Here is a 15,752-nt window from a genome sequence, read left to right as displayed (position 1 = left end):
AAAATAAAAATCCATAAAGAAAAAAATAGATAAATTGATGTTTATCAAAATTATAAAACAACTACCTTTCAATGACACTCCTGTTACAAGAATATCAAGACAAAGTACTAACTACAAGAGAACACTTGCAACACAGATTTTGATAAAAGACTTGTATCAGAATGCACAATGAACTCTCAAAACTCAATAATAAGAAACAAAATAATGAAAAATAGCAAGATACTGAAGCCAACAATTCAGCAAAATGATATATGAAATGCAGAGAGCACATTCTGGGCGCTCAGCCTCATTAGCTGTTGAAGAAATGCAAATTTAAGCCACAATGAGATAGTGTTACACGTAAACTAGAATGCCTAAAATTAAAAATAATGACCATTCCAATAACAAATGACAGTGAGGCTATAGCGCAACCGAAGCTCTCATATACTGCTGACTGGTGGAAAACCGTCCAATCACTTTGGCCAACAGTTTTGCTGCTTCTGAAAAGCACACTTAATGTGTGTGTGTGTGTGTGTGTGTGTGTGTGTGTGTAGCACACTTACTCAGTTCTAGAGACTGCATGTTCTCACTCAAGGACTTGAGCATGTTCCTGGCGGTTTCATGTGGACTCGCCATAAGCTACAAGGAACTGAGTGTCTAAGGGATTAGCACATAAACAGGCTGTGATATATTTATTTATTCTCAAAAAGTGACTGAAGCAGCCACACACAACTCTATGGGAGCATTGTATAAAACTATGTAAGAGAGAAACATAGATAAGAAACGAAAACCATCTCATGCCATTTTTATAGAATTTTAAAATTGGGGACTCATCACTAGTGACTGAAAACATATCAGTGTTTTTCCTGCAGGCTGATGGTAGATAAGAGGCAGGATGATGAATCTAAGAAAGCCTCTGGGATTGACTATTATCCGTGCTATTTCGCCCATGGTGGTAGTTTCGTGGGTGGGTATGTTTGGATGGGAGAACCTTGTAATGTATACACACTGTGTGAGTATAGTTTGTTGTGTTTCATCTCTCCCTCAATAAAGCTGTTGACCAACAGAATGGCCACCAAAAGCACTGAGCCATATACTGAAGGGAAAAGAAAAGTCCACAGATAAGTGAATAAAAATTATCCAAACTAAAGAAAAGCTGGAACATTATGAAGATGACCAAGGTCCACCTCTCTGACTGATATGACACCCCCAACATGTCATCCTTACAAATAAAATAACAAAATCAGGAGAGAATGAAAGGGAGCCATGAGCAATTAAACAAAGTAACTTTTTAATTAAGTTGCCTTACTTATTTACATTCCAAATGTTCCCTCCCCATTCCTGGTACCCCTTCCCAGAGTTCTTCACCCCATTCCCCATCTCCTTTGCCTCTGAGAGAATGTTCACCCATCCCCCTCATGCACTCACCCACCCCCATCACATCTCCTACAGCACCCCCTTCCCTGGTACATCAACTCACTACAGAATTAGGCACATCCTCTCCCATTGAAGCCAAACAAGGCTCTGGCTTCATGTGTACCAGGGGCCATGAACCCTGGTTGGTGGCTTAGTCTCTGGGAGCTCCTAGGGGTCCAGGTTAGTGGACACTGTTGCTCTTCCTATGGGGTTGCCATCCCCTTCAGCTTCTTCAATCCTTCCCCTAACTCTTCCATAGGAGTCCCCAACCTCAGCCCACTGGTTGGCTGTAAGTATCTGCATCTGTCTCATTCAGATGCTGGTAGAACCTCTTAGAGATCAGGAATGCCAGGCTGCTGTCTGCAAGCACACCCTGGTATCAGTAATAGTGTCAGGGTTTATTGCCCATCCATTGAATGGATCCCAAGTTGGACTGGTCACTGGATGGCCGTTCCTTCAGTCTCTGCTCTATTTTTGTCCTTTAGACAGGAAAAATTCTGGGTTAAAAATTTGAAGCTAGATAGGTGGTCTCATCCATCTCCTGGGAGACCCTGTCTATCTACTGCAGGAGGAATAGGGGCAGAGGCAGGTATGGGGGGCAGGAAAGAAGCCCAGAGGGCCAGGAGAATGAATGAAAGATACAGCTGCAGTATAGTTGGGGAGGACGGGAGAACACCCAGAAAGTCCCAGAGACCTGGGATGTGAGAGGCTTAGTGAAAATGCCAACAGAGGGCAGATGGGACCTAAAGAGACAAAGTAACTTTTAAAAATCTCCTGTATTCTGTCAAATATGCATCCTCTGCTCACGAGACTGCCAAACAAGAAAAATATCTTCCTAGAGGGGGAAAAGCAATGCAGACAAAACCCTCCAGTATTAGAAGGTATTTGAAAACCATGCATCAGGTAAGAGATTAATGTCTGAAATATATAATGGGCCTACTACTGAATAGCTACAAGTGTTTCTGAAAACAACTTAAAAGGGTAAAGGGTGTGAGTAGCATTTCTCTAAAGAAAGTCATTGAGTTTGAGTAACAGACACAGGAAAAGGCATTCAGCATGGCCAACTAAGAATGGAATGCAAACTCAGACCACAGTGTGATGTCCTTGAACACTTCTTAGGACAGCTAATTAATTAAAAAGACAAGTACCCCTATGTGGAAAGCCGGTGCGTGCTGCGAGCAATCGCATGTGTGCCGCCAGTAATCTCTGAGGAGAGCCGTGTGTGCCGCGAGCAATCGCCATTATAAGATGGCGCGGGCCTCCGCTGTGCCTAACTAGTAAACAAGCCTTGTACGCAGGTGCAAGAGTGAATTCACTCCTAGTCACTCCCATTCTCGGGGTGTAATAGTGGGGTGATGGGCAAGCAACGAATCGGGAGCTGTCACGCCATATCAGGTGCTGAAACGTCACGCTGCGGGTTATAAAAGCAGCGCCATTTCCCGGTTCGGAATCTTCCTGAGAAGCAAGCAATAAAGCTTTTGCCGCGGAAGATTCTGGTTTGTTGCGTCTTTCTTGCCGGTCGAGCGGGACGCAATAAGTGGCGCCGAAGAACCCGGGAACTGTCATCACACCGGCGCAAGGAAGATCCCTCGTTCGCGGGGCAGAATCAGAACCGTGGGACAAAAGGCTCTACAAGGTACGTACAATCTTGAAATTTCTTCAGAGTTAGAAGCCCTTTTGATTGTTTGCACGGCGATTATGAGGATTGTCAGCAAATGGTAGAAGTGGGGCAGAAAGTTCTGGACAAAATTCAAGAAAGTCTATCAGAGGTAGAGCGGGGAGAGAAAGTAAAAGTAGAGAGGAAACAAAGTGCACTGAAGAATTTAGGCCTTTCCACGGGCCTTGAGCCTGAGGAAAAGAGATATAAAGGAAAGAATGCCTTGGGAGAGATAAGAAAAAGGGATGGAAAGGGAGAGAAGAAGGGAGATCGAGCTGGAGAGGCACATAAGGAAAGGAGCCTCTACCCGCCACTGGATGAATTTAAGCAGCTAACTCTTAGTAACTCAGAACCAGATGAAGAGGTTAGCGCCTCTGAAGAAACAGACTCGGAGGAAGAAGCAGTTCCTTATAAGGGAAAAAGGTACCAGCAAGATAAAAAACGAGCTACTCAGTCCAGAAAAAGGCAAAAAGCGGCTGGCGAAAGCCAGCTTGCTGCTCGGCCTCCGGACTGTCGGCTTCAGGGTCCTAGTGCACCTTCGCTTTATGTGCAGAGGTAGTGATCAATTTTTACCTACGCCTCATGTAGGGGTAAACCCTCGTGGCGTCAGGCCATTACAGGTCTGGCAAATGGATGTCACTCATATTTCCTCCTTTGGGAGAAGTCAATATTTACATGTTTCTATTGACACCTGCTCTGGTGTAATGTTTGCCACACCTTTAACAGGTGAAAAAGCCTCTCATGTTATACAGCACTGCCTAGAAGCGTGGAGTGCTTGGGGCAAGCCCACAATTCTTAAAACGGATAATGGGCCAGCATATACTTCTACTAAATTTCAACAATTTTGTCATTAAATGGATGTCACTCACTTGACTGGCCTTCCTTATAATCCTCAAGGACAAGGCATTGTGGAATGTGCCCACTGCACACTCAAATCTTATCTTATAAAACAAAAAGGAGAGTTGATGAGACTCTGCCCTCAGTGCCAAGAGTAGCGGTATCTATGGCACTCTTTACACTTAATTTTTTGAATCTCGACGAGCAGGGACACTCTGCAGCTGAGCGACATAGCTCAGACCCTGATAGACCAAAAGAAATGGTCAAATGGAAGGATGTTTTAACTGGTCAGTGGAAAGGCCCGGATCCTATCTTAATCAGATCCCGGGGAGCTGTTTGTGTTTTTCCACAGAGTGAAGACAACCCATTTTGGCTGCCGGAACGACTCACCCGCAGGATATTCATCAAGGATAGTGCAGAAGATGCTGACCTCCCGAGGACTGTTCCTGATCCTGACAATGCTGAACTTGTCTCAGGTTCCTAGTATAATGGGCGAGCAGAGATGGGCTATTCTCTCGACTTTCCCTAAACCAATGCCAGTTCGCCATGATGCTATAGTTTTTCCAAAATTCTTTACTACTAATAAAACAGTGGATTTGCCATATTTACCCTATGATCCCACCCGAGCACCATTAGGAGAAAATCGCTCTTTACTAGAACAGGGTTCTTTGTTTTCAAATTAATGGACCAGGAAATTGTATCAACCTCACAGCCCGAGCTTTGGGGAAGTTTAATGAGCATCGAGGAGGTTGGGTGAGCACAACCCAAGATACTTCCAATGTAGATATAACCTTTACAAATCGGACCTTTTGGCAGGAGGTAAATTGGGTTAATGGTACATTTCTACCACCTAACTTTTCAGACAAAGAACGTCCACACCAACCAAAAATAGCCCCTCATTGTAGTTTGGAAGATGAAGGGCTGATCCTGCCTTGGTCTGATTGTCAATCCTCCATCACTCGTTGGGCAGATCAGAGTAAAACCTTTTCCTTTTCTCCCAACATGATAGATGACCCAGAGAAGGAATTTGTTATGAAAAAGGGACTTTTCATACAGGACTTTAGAATGCATCCCTTTCACAAGTGGGTGCTTTGTGGAGTCAATGGCAGTTGTACAGAACTCAATCCTTTGATTTTATCCAGGGAGGAGCAGTTGGAAAGGCTTCTTTTACTGGCATCTCAAGATTTGCTCAGTATTGGGGAATACATGATGCCTCCCAGGACTCTTATGGATATACTAATACCAGTGTAGAGATCACTGGGTTCAATAAAACTTTGGTAAACCAGATTAATTATCCATCTACCCCAGTCTGTGTTTACCCCCCTTTCTCGTTTATTCTTTCAAATGATTCATTTGAAGTCTGTTCCAATGATTCTTGTTGGATTTCTCAATGTTGGGATGTAACAAAGAACACCAGTGCCATGGTGGCACGGATCCCACGTTGGATCCCTGTTCCGGTGGAAACACCCTCCACCTTATCTATGTTTCGACAAAAGAGAGATTTTGGCATTACTGCTGCCGTGATCATAGCAATTTCAGCCAGTGCAGCTGCTGCTACAGCTGCAGGGTACGCTATGGTTAGTGCGGTTCAATCAGGCACAAAATTAAATCAGCTTTCAGCAGATCTGGCTGATGCCATCACTGTCCAAACTTCTGCTAGTACCAAGTTAAAGGGAGGGCTGATGATTTTGAATCAGCGCCTTGACCTGGCGGAGGAACAGATAGGTGTTCTATACCAGATGGCCCAGTTGGGTTGTGAAAGAAAACTGGAAGCTCTGTGCATTACCAGTGTCCAATATGAAAATTTTACTTATGCAGCTAATCTGTCTAGACAGCTTTCTTTATATCTTGCAGGAAATTGGTCTGAAAGATTCGATGAGACCCTTGAGGCCCTGAGAGCGGCCGTTCTAAAGATCAACTCGACACGAGTGGACCTGTCATTGACAGAGGGCCTCTCCTCCTGGATTTCATCTGCCTTTTCTTATTTTAAGGAATGGGTGGGGGTAGGTTTATTTGGCGTTGCCACCTGCTGTGGACTTGTGGTCATGCTCTGGTTGGTTTGCAAGCTCAGAACCCAACAAACACGTGACAAGGTCGTGATAACTCAAGCACTTGCTGCCATCGAGCAAGGGGCCTCCCCTGAAATCTGGCTATCTATGCTAAAAAATTAATTGACATTGGTGGCTGGTCTCTTTTATAGAGTTCGCCCTAGGTCATTTAGTAGTTAATGTCACATAGCACTGCGGTATCCAGGGACGGGCAACTTTCCTCATGCACAGATCAACCTAAGACACGGGGCCCGGTGGCGATAGGGTTACCCTATGACAGGAAAGGCTGTGACATTGGAGGAACGACCTAAGACAGGAGCCACAGCGGATGGGCATAATTACACAGGCCTAGACCAGCCTTAAATTTTAATAAAATCAAAAGGGGGAGATGTGGAAAGCCGGTGCGTGCTGCGAGCAATCGCATGTGTGCCGCCAGTAATCTCTGAGGAGAGCCGTGTGTGCCGCGAGCAATCGCCATTATAAGATGGCGCGGGCCTCCGCTGTGCCTAACTAGTAAACAAGCCTTGTACGCAGGTGCAAGAGTGAATTCACTCCTAGTCACTCCCATTCTCGGGGTGTAATAGTGGGGTGATGGGCAAGCAACGAATCGGGAGCTGTCACGCCATATCAGGTGCTGAAACGTCACGCTGCGGGTTATAAAAGCAGCGCCATTTCCCGGTTCGGAATCTTCCTGAGAAGCAAGCAATAAAGCTTTTGCCGCGGAAGATTCTGGTTTGTTGCGTCTTTCTTGCCGGTCGAGCGGGACGCAATACCCCTACATTTGTACAGAAATTAGAACTTGTGTTCACTGTTGGAAGTGATGGGAAGTGCTGACTCCTAGATTTGTTGCCATAGTCACAACCACAATGATACAGAAATATCCCAAATGAGTATGGAAAGACACAGAAAGTATGGCATATACACAACGGAGTATTAGCTAACCCCATTTACAAGGAATAAAAGCCATACTACTTCAAATATTATGGAGAGACCAAAAAGACATCATAAGTTGGCTACAGAAGGGAAATATTGTATGATCCCACTCATATGTTTACTGTAAACAGACCTATAGAGAGCTGATAGCTAATGTATACAAAGAACTCAAGAAGTTAGACTTCAGAGAACCAAATAATCCTATTTTAAAAATCAGGTACAGAGCTAAACAAAGAATTCTTAACTGAGGAATAGCGAATGGCCTAGAAACACCTAAAAAATTGTTCAACATCCTTAGTCATCAGGGAAATGCAAGTCAAAACAACCCTGAGATTCCACCTCACACCAGTCAGAATGACTAAGATCAAAAACTCAGGTGACAGCAGATGCTGGTGAGGATGTGGAGAAAGAACACTTTTCATTGCTGGTGGGATTGCAAGCTGGTACAACCACTCAGGAAATCAGTCTGGAAGTTCCTCAGAAAATTGGACATAGTACTACCTGAGAACCCAGCTATACCACTCCTGGTTGTATACCCAGAATGAGCTCCAACATGTAATAAGGGTACATGCTCTACTATGTTCATCAAAGCCATATTTATAATAGCCAGAAGCTGAAAACAGCCCAGATGTCCTTCAACAGAGGAATGGATACAGAAAATGTGGTACATTTACTCAATGGAGTACTACTCAGCTATTAAAAATAATGACTTCATGAAATTCTTAGGAAAATGTATGAAACTAGAAAATATCATCCTGAGTGAGGTAACCCATCCACAAAAGAACACACATGGTATGTAATCATTGATAAGTGGATATTAGCCCCAAAGCTCCAAACAACCAAGATACAATTCACAGACCACATGAAGCCAAGAAGAAGGAAGACCGATGGATGCTTTAGTCCTTCTTAGAAGGGGGAATAAAATACTCACAGGAGGTAGAGGATGGGAGGGACTTGGGAGGAAGAGAAGAGAGGTAGGGGAAAGGGGGGCAGGATCAGGTATGGGAGGAGACAGAGATGATATACAGAGGGTCAAGAATTTGAACAGAGATGTGTAGCATTGGGGTATGGGGAACTGGGGATAGCCACCAGTAAATCCCAGATGCCAGGAAAGAAAGAGGCCCCCAGTACCCAATGGGGCTGAAATTTGCTGAAATGCCCAACAAAGAGAAGGGAGAACCTGTAAAGACCATATCCAGAGGTTAGGCAAGGCCCTGGTTTGGGGTATGGGGCCACCCACTCAACTCCAAATATTTAATCCAGAATTACTCCTGTCTAAAGGAAACACAGGGACAAAGTATGGAGCAGAGACTGAAGGAAAGGCCACACAGAGACTGTGCCACCTGGGGATCCATCTCATATTCAGATACTATTGCTGATGCCAAGAAGTACTTGCTGACAGGAGCCTGATATAGCTGTCTCCTGAGAGGTTCGGCCAGAGCCTGACAAATACAGAGGCAGAATACTCACAGCCAACCCATTGGATTGAGCACAGGGACCCCAATCTAGGAGTTAGAGAAAGGACTGGAAGAGCTGAAGGGATTTGCAACCCCATAGGAAGAACAACAACATCAATCAACCAGACCCTCTCCTCCCAGCTCCCAGGGACTAAACCACCAATCAAAGTGTACACATGGAGCAATCCATGGCTCCAATCACATATGTAGCAGAGAATGAATAGCCTTGTCTGGCATCGATGAGAGGAAAGGCCCTTGGTCTTGTAAAGGTTTGATGCCCCAGTGTAGGGGACTGCCAGGGTGGTGAGGTAGGGATGAGTGGGTAGGTAGGGGAGCACCTTCATAGAAGCATGGGAAGGGGGATGGGATAGGGGGTTTGTGGAGGGGAATCCGGAAAAGGGGATAACATTTGAAATATAAATAAGTAAAATATCCAATAGAAAATAGGATAATGATGACCAGGTGCTATAAGGGGAAGAAGAAAATGAGATGTCCATTAGCTATAAAGATCCACCCACACAGGATGAATGTATTCCAGATGTCTGTTACACAGTGTGGAGTAACTAGAAGTGACCTGCTACCATAAGCAAGGAAAGGAAGGACCCAGAAAACCTGCAAAGGAGGTGGATGTGTTGATATGGTTTATAGTGTGGGCTTATGGGTGGATTCACACACTCAAACTCACCAAATTATAATCACTACATATGTGGAGTTTTTAATCAATGAAGCTGAGATCGAGGGATGAAGCTCAACAAACCACAAACAGAATAAATATCATAAAATCATGTAGAGTACACCAGAGGTATGCTTGTGAGAACCAAAGAAAGTCACGAAAAACAACACACATCAGACCCTGAGTAGCTATGATGACATCCAGCATCTCACGCAGGCCATGGTGACACCCTCAAAATGCTGGAAGGAGAATCTGCCAATACAGAATTCTATAGCAGAGAAAATATTCTTCAAGAGTAGAAACCAGATAAATATTTGAAAATATATTTGTGTTTATTCTTTTAAAATTTCACATTGTGTATTTTGCTCAAAATATTTTTAAATGAAAACTAAGACAATGTATGGCAAAAAAAAAAAAAAAAAAAAAGTTCACAGAAGAAATTGTTATGGTGTCCTTCAAGTCCAGAAGAAGAGACACCAAGTGAAAACTTGGATTTTTAGTTAATTAAGAACACCATCCAATACGGTGATAGACATAACGACATTTCTTTTGATTTCTTCAAAATACACATAATTATCTAAAGCAAAAAAATTAAGTGTACATAATATAAAGAATTGCAAGAGTTCATTTACGTGTACAATTTCAAGCTTATTTTCATGAAATAAATAGTAATTTTAGGCAATTTATAAAATTTTAAAAGGTGTGTTGCAATTCATGCAACAATATTTCTCAACCTCACAACTACTGCTCTTTAAATAGTGGGAGGACATGATGCAGTATCTCTGGCCTCTTTCCACTAGATGCAAGAAGCACCGACAATGTGACAACCAAAAGGGTGTCCAGACATTTCCAAGTTCCCCTAAAAACAAAATATGTGTGTTGAAAACCACCACCAGGAAAACAAACAAACAAAAACAAAACAAAACAACAACAAAACCCCCATCATATAAAGAGGGGTAGCTAAAGAGCCAATGAAATGAATTGCAGATGACTTCTGTAAGATATTGTTAACTCAAAAATAATTCAGGAAAGAAAAAAAAAACCATAAGACCAAAACTAATCAGTAAATAGTGCAATGTTACAGGTGGATACAGCCAGGTTGATAATTATATCATATTCAACTAAATAGCAAAATGAATAGAATGAATAACGAAGCAAAATCCAACCACCTACTGTCTGTAAAAAATGGGCTTTAAAGGTAAAGGCACAGAAGGATTGAAACTAAATGGCTGACGAAGTGTTTCTCACTAAGCATATGAAGACTGGAGTGTATATATTAATAGCAGGTGCTGATTTTAAAACAGATTTTAAATTCACAAAGAGTATTGGTTTTGTGAAAGAGTCAATTTTTCAGAGGAATATAACAGTCATGAATGTCTCTCAGTCCAATAATGGTCTCAAATATATAAAACAAAAAATTGTCATAATTAAAGGGAGAAATAGGCAAATCTGCAATTACACATGGGGTTTTCAGCACTCAGTCTCAGCAGATGATAAGAAGGTTCATTGCTCTCTCTGATAAAATGGTTCCCATCAGAAAACAGTCTATACAACTATATAGTAGAGACTCAGATGGGCAGTCATCCTTTCACCTGTACAGTGATACATTAGTGACTAGAGAATTGACAGTTTTAATCATCTTTAGCAAGCACCATTGAGCTAATCACTTGAAGAATATAACAATGATTTTCAACCATAGCTGCATCTTAAAATCCTGTAGCAAGATATTTAACAAGAGCCATAGAGATGCTGACTTCTAAGGGTAAATCACACTTTGAGGCAACATCGTTATACTGGGTATAGTACTAGATTTTTCAGAACACACCTTAGCTTGGCACTGACTCCTCTACCCTATTCATAGGCAGCTGAGGTTTTTACAAAAGAAGATTTACATGTTTCTATGTCAAACTTTGTTTTGTTACAGTCAACAGCTCTCATTGTCAAAATCCTCTAAGACCCCCTCCTCACTCTAGTACTTTCTTCTTGTTTGATATAAAGAACCCAAATACACAATGACCCTTCCCAGGTCAGAGTCCCCCAAACTGCCATCTTCTTACTATACAAACCTTACCCATGCACAGATGACTTCCTCAATCTGAACCAACTACCTGCTGTGTCTACTACAAGAGATGCTCTCCATGCCTCCATATCTTCACAGGAAATTTCTTCAAGTGATCGTCTATTCCTAGCTTCAACTACTCCATCCTTTTTCCATTCCTTGAATGTAAGGCATCCCTCTGCAATGGCACAAATAACAATCTAGACTAACTTGTATCTGAAATTAAAGATCCAAAATATTTTATGAATTCCTTTGATTCAGATGCCACTCTAGACCTCTGAATAACAATATCTTCTTTTATCATTTAGAGAGCAATGAATAACATCACCTCTTTCAAAGATGAAAAATTGAGAATTGAAACTATTGCTGGCTCATGGATAAAAAGAAATGCAACTTTGGCTCAAATATAGATCTTAGGATTTAAGGATTATTTTTTTCTAATTTCCCATTATACATACATATACATGTACATATTTATATATAAAATTCTCAAACAAGGTCTCAATAAGTTCCCCAGCTCAGCCTCAGACCAACTCCCTCATCCCAGGATGAACTGGAACATGTGATCTTGCCTTAGTTTTACTCTTTTCTTATAAAATATTTCACATTCCTGAAGTTAAATAAGTTGAGCTGCCTGGCATTGGTGAGACATCATTGCTTCTCTGTGATGAATAAATATATGGGTATTTTATTATAAGCCATAAACACTCCTAGGTATGCTAGGTGTGGCAATGTCCAGATACTCAGAGATTTCTAACCCCAACCTAAATCCAAAGTCCCCAGCTAGAACCTGGCCCCATCTCATACTCTTCCTAGGCTTTGAGTGGATAGAGGTAATTTCTTGATTGTCCTTTGGTCCATTCTTCCACCAGAATCCACATTTGACATGGACAATGAAAGCAACCTCAGGAAGGATGGAATGTCAGATGAATATTCAAGGGTGCTCAAATGTGAACACAGAGATGAAGTGCACTGTGCTTGAATCAGGATGAAAGACTTTGTAGAACAAAACCGCTAGTGTAGTAAAGGCAGCGTTAACTTCCAGGATTGGCAGACCAGAACACATGAGCGTTCGGTGGGGGCAAAAGGCTACCACCACCTGTGTACTACTGCTGCTGCTTCTCTTACAGAGCATAAGTCCTCTATTCTTCTTTCCTATCAACTTGATAATAGAGTTCTGGGAACAAGAAGGAAGCCTACAGATGTCAATGAAAAGTCAGGTAAGGTCTCTAGATCTCACATTCAGCTTCACCCTTGAGTGATGTGCAGCTTCATCCTCAAGCTTTAAATATAAGGATACCCACTAGAGCTGTGTCCTCTAGCATGTGACAGGAAACTCCATTCAAAACAAAACAAAACAAAACAAAACAAAACAAACAAACAAACAAAAACCTTTATAGAGTATCTGGAAATAAAGATATATCTTTGAAAAATGCCCATGTATACAGATATCAGGCTGTCCCAGAATCACAGGGGCCACTTTTTAAATAGCTTCTCACATTTCTACTGTGGCCATTCTGATTTCTGAGGTATAGAAGAAGGTTCTATATAGCTACAGCTTCCCGGGCCCTATACTAAGCAAGCTAAATCAGAGAAGTGTTGGAATTGAAATGTGTAAGGCGTTCCCAAGGGCTTTTTCTACCACACAGCATGACTGGAAAGTGCTCAGTTAGAGTATTCTGCTTTCCAACCCAAGTCTCTGTCAGCCTCCTGTACCCGTGGCTCCCTGCTCCACCCTCTGTGGCTACCAAAGGACTCAGGAAGTCCTCCCCAAGGACCTTCTCAGTGCTTGAAGAACAAATGGCATCTTCTTCAACCAAGTCAATTTTTTTTTCAGACTAAAACGAACATTGCTGTGGGAAAAGGTAGTGATTTCCCTGCTAGGAACCACTGGAAATTAGTCTCAAAATAGTATTGCTTCAGGGGCTTTTTTATATTATTATTCAGAAATAAAGCATTGAAAGTGTAGAGAATATTCAGACTGATTTGTCTTACCTGCATATCAGTGTGATCAAAATGCTGGAGAATGTTTGTTCTCAGAGTAACTTTTGCTTTGGCAAGTGAGCCTGTAGAAAAATCAAAGATAAAAGCGATTCAGACTGATTCATGGCTTGCCCCGCAGTGAGGCCATCATGTGTTGGGTACAGGTTCCTGGTTCTTCTAGGTAGGCAGAGTTCTCTTTCCTTCAGAGCAATCCCCCCATAGATCCACGTGCCATGAATGAGAAGTCCAGCTTCCTTAGGACTGGGCTCTGGATATGGAAAAGCAATCAGCTCCAGATTCGTGGCTTGGTAAACTAGTTGAAGAAGAAAGCTGAGAAGGAAAGCCAAAGGCTGCAGTGTATGAGTTTTACCTCTCAGTCAAGAGTCCTGACCTGAGAAAAAGAACTGGGAAGAACATGGAACACCCAGTACAGAGGCATGACCACTCGATACCTGAGGCAGAAGCTGATATCAGTGTGATCAGTGGAACCATGTTTAAAAAAATAGACACTTACACATTCTGTTGGTTTTATCTTTATGTTGGTCAAAGACAAGTAGAGGGGTCAAGGTCTACAATAAGCATCCTGGGGTGTGTGTGTGTGTGTGTGTGTGTGTGTGCCTACACATGCATGAGCACACATGTGCACTCACATGCCAAATTTGTTTATGACAACCTCTATGCTTCATGGAGGATTACTGCCAAATGTTGAAGAAATTAAGGTGTAAATGATCAAATACAAATATGACTGATTATTATTGGTGGAAATGGCCAGTCTAAGACTGCTGGGCCTCAAATTATATTGCTATCTAAGTGCAGTAAAGAAGAGGATGAGTTAGGAATTTCCAACATAAATGTGCTATTTTTCACCTAATACAGTCCTCAAGACTCTCTTGTGCTTTCTGCTTCAGTTCTTTGGGCAAGGTAAATACTATATTCCCAGGTTGCAGAAAATATAAACTATAAGATTTGAAAATATAAAGATATGATGCCAAAGCTAGTACCGAGAGGAAATAGCTACATCAACACTCAGATTTTGACTCAATAGCTCCTAGTTGAAGAGTTTTTCCAAAAGGAAGTAATAAAGGCACTATGATCTAGGACACAGCAGGACCAAGAGCTGTGCATGCACTCACCCAGGTAGTGACTTTAACAGCAGTGTCTTGGTTATTGGTGGCATGACTTCACTTCTGAGCTCCTTCTGGGCCAGAGCCTAGGTGAATAAGCTAAGTGCTAAGGAGAGAGCCTAGGCCTTCATCTTTTGATCAGAAACTCTCACCTAAGACATCTAGATCTATAGGTCTTGCATTAAGAGTTACATATGCTGTATACCCTCCCCACCCCCCGTAAGAAGAAAAAGTAATATGGCAATACATCCTGGAGGGCATTGGATCAAGTTCCCTCCATCCTAAAATATTGATAAGAGAGATTGAGAGCAAGAATGGATGTCAATTTTTAGAACTATAGAGGGGGATGTCAGGACTTGAGACCCTCAAGGAAGTGATCCAGTCCCATTAGGCTCTGCCAACCAGGGGAAACTGAGGCTGTAGGTACCTGAAGCTTCTCTTAGTTATATACCTCCCAGTAATGATTAAATTTCCCTAAAATATCCCCAAGGTTTCTAAATGAAAATCATAATGATAAACTAAGAAAAGGTGAGGTGAAAAATACAGTGTTGTAAGAGAGAGCCTGGAGGCAGGCCTAGCCTGAGGGTACCACAGAAGGCAATACAGTCTCACATGGCACTTGCAGGCCGACAGGGTGACCTTCTGTAAATGAGAGAAGAAAAAACAGGCCTTGCTTTCTCAAGACCCTTTATGGCCATCTGCTGGAAATTCTTATAATGATGATAAATTTAGAATGGAAGTGCACATGAGTATTGTTCTCTGGAGTTGCACAGATACAATGCATGACTAGGAATGGAGCCTGTCCTCTTCAAACTCAGATTGGTATCATCAGGACCAGCCCAGCAGGCCAAGGCACAACTGATTAATAGGACAGTATCTAGGACCTGGGGAAGTTCAGGCTTTCCCATTAGGAGAGGAAGCTTTGAGGACAGAAACCCTTTAACCCATGGGAAGAAGTACCTGTGCAATGGGCAAGGGCATGGATCTCGAACGTCTTCATCTCACCATCCTTTCCCTTCTCCTAGCCTGATCTGCTAATGCAGATGACTGTACCTCGCACCCTTCTGAGAATGCACAATTTCCCTTGATAAAACACAGCAGAAGAAGTGCACCAGATGAATGAACCTGGTGGCTTGTGACTATTATCACCTACGCTCAAGGGGTAGAGGCAGGAGGACTCACTCGAATTTGGGACCAGCCTGGGCTATAGAGTAAGTCTGTCTCAGAAAACTGAAGAAGACAGGAAAGAAAGAGGGGAAGGAAGAAGGAAGGAGAAAAGGGGGGGGGGAGTCATAGTGAAACAGTGCATGATACAACAAAGCCACAAAGATGCTGATGGAGACAACAATGGCAACATAGCACCCTAGATCTTGATAGAAAACAGAGGAAGGACTGGGCTCTGTGTTACTGTGCCTGTTCTTCTTTCTTCAACCATTCTCCACTAATTTTCTTCCCCTTTTCAACACCCTAACACTAAATAAGAGAGAAAAAAGGATAGAGAAGAAAGGAAAGAGGTCCCTGAATAAATTCAGGGGTTGGAAAGTGGGTAGCATTATAATGAGACTACTTCCTGCTGAGTGGGTGCA

At 42.5% G+C, this 15,752-nt stretch overlaps 1 long non-coding RNA gene across 1 annotated transcript in view; it reads right to left on the bottom strand.

The window, feature by feature from the left end:
* Nucleotides 1-15,752, bottom strand: part of Gm32398 — an 86,196-nt gene that overhangs the window by 64,638 nt on the left and 5,806 nt on the right. Inside the window, exon 2 of the long non-coding RNA XR_381224.4 lies at nucleotides 13,055-13,125. This is a non-coding gene — a long non-coding RNA (predicted gene, 32398). The remainder of the gene's footprint in view (nucleotides 1-13,054; nucleotides 13,126-15,752) is intronic.

This window comes from Mus musculus, chromosome 12 (genome assembly GCF_000001635.26).
Source record: "Mus musculus strain C57BL/6J chromosome 12, GRCm38.p6 C57BL/6J".
Classification (NCBI taxonomy): domain Eukaryota; kingdom Metazoa; phylum Chordata; class Mammalia; order Rodentia; family Muridae; genus Mus; species Mus musculus.
Note: the sequence above shows the minus strand (reverse complement) of the source record. Positions and strands in the feature narration are given on the sequence as shown.